Genomic DNA, 2,143 nt, shown 5'->3' with positions numbered 1-2,143 from the left:
TATATAAACATTTTTGGCTTGAGCTTCACTTTAAGCTGTCCATGCAAAATCAAATAGACTGTTTTAAAATGTTTCTCCTTTTAGCTACTTTGTTGGTTCATTTTGTGGGATTGGCCATTCACAATCTTCCTGTATGTAGCCAATGCAGTACAACTCATACCAGTACTTCTATATACTGCCAGGGAATTCTGCTTGAGGCAAACGAGTTTCTCCTACAAACTGCCCCCGCTACCCTTTTTCCAAGAGAAAATACCAAGAATATCCCCTTGTTGAACATTGGATGTTCCATTAGATGTCTATGTTTTTACAAGCAAAACAAAGAGAGCAACATCTGAAGTCTCTTGACTTTTGCTGAAGGACATTAACTCTTTAACGGGACCGTTTTTTTCCATAGCTAAACCCTCTGCTACATAGAAGAGTCCCTGGAAAAAAATGCTGATGGTTTAGAAAATAACCGTTTTTCTTTTTTTAGTGGTCAAAGTAAGTTGTTTTGAATTGAATCCTACTTTCTGAAGGAATTAAGGTCTTGGCTCCTTTTAAAACAGTCCAAAGTCAACAAATCCATCTTGCAACCCATTCCTTGTTATTATTTCAGGTGCTTGGGTGTGTTCTGCTTCTTATACAACACTGATATACTTTCTTCAAGTCAGCTTCAAAGAGCGAAAATCTCCAGGATTAAGATATTTAAAGAGATTAAGAAACCTATCATCCCCCTTTTTTTCCCCTCCTGTGCATATCAGCGATGATGCTTGCTGTCCTGCCTTGTGTTATGCATTCCTTGGCATACAATGTTCAAAGGAGCATCATAAAGACTAGGTGTATGTAATCCTATTATCTGCTGCCTTTCAAATATGGATGGATAAGTGCTGGTTTGTATAATCATATTATCAGGGTTTTAATCATTTCAGTTGATGAATCCTCAAGTCAACATTGTAATCCAAAATTCTACCTTGTATCACAAATAAAAGAACATCCTCAATTTGTGTCACTGCTTTTTTTTATTGACATGCTCAGAGCATTATTTTGTGGATATAGAATGTAAACAAAGACAAAATGAAAATTAAAGGCGATCTTAATTCCCAGCATATACTAGCCTGTTATAACATCAGCATTGTAATAGGAATACATACTGGAGTTATTTTTGATAACGCAATCAAAGCTTACTTGAAAAAATCCCTTTTATGTAGTGAGTGCTGCCTTCTGTCTGACCATCACTTTCAACAGCTTCCTGGATTCCGAGTGTGCTTTGCATCTCTTTCCATGCTGCTTGATGTGATGCAGTCTCAATTTTTCAAGACTACATATCCCACCATGCATTGCTTCCAGTATGCGATTATAATGTTACATTGTTCAGGTGATGAGTTGTAGATCATATGGCAGGCTCTGTGAGTTGTGACACAGGGAAGTGCATATTGAAAGGGCTGAGTAAAAGCGTGTCAGTGAAGTACATCCTGGATATCTTTTACAAATGTACAAACTTCTAGACTGATATGATTATATGGAGTGGGATAGAACTTATTGAAGTTGGGTATATAAATTAATATCTATATTTTTTGTTTTGGACCATAGATACACTTTAAAGCCTTGGTTCTTAACTGGTAGGTCGCAACCCCGTGTTCAGTGGGTCGCCACATGCCTTCCACTTTTCTAGGTAAGAGGCTCCTCAGCCTTCCCCTAGTGCAGCATTGTCAATTCTTGCGTCAAGCAGCCATTCAAAATATGCCAGAGTGCCAGCTTCAGGTGGGGTGGGGGTATGGCCACGAGGGAGCTCCATCCATATGTGCATTGCTTACAGCTCCCTTACGTGTCCTGTAGAGGTGGCGGGACCAGAGAAACATCACATTCTGACTCCCGGCACCTCTACAGAGCACACAAGGGAGCTGTACAAGCAATGCACATATGGATAGAACTCTGTCACAGCACAGCAACTCACACTGGACCCCATGCTGAGGGTCCACACCAGTTCTTGTATGGTAAGGAGACTGGGTGGACCTACCACGTGTTCTGGTGGGGGGGGGGGGTGTTGCGTTGCCATTCATTTGAATGGCACCCCAAACGCACCTCCCACCCACAGTTTGATTGCCCGCACCTGAATCCACTTTACCACAATGCTGTGCATTCCATTGCAGTGCGACTTGGATCA

This window comes from Nanorana parkeri, unplaced genomic scaffold (genome assembly GCF_000935625.1).
Source record: "Nanorana parkeri isolate BGI_ZX_2015 unplaced genomic scaffold, ASM93562v1 scaffold1093, whole genome shotgun sequence".
NCBI classification, from domain to species: Eukaryota; Metazoa; Chordata; class Amphibia; order Anura; family Dicroglossidae; genus Nanorana; species Nanorana parkeri.
The sequence above is the reverse complement of the archived record's forward strand: the minus strand, read 5'-3'. Positions refer to the sequence as shown.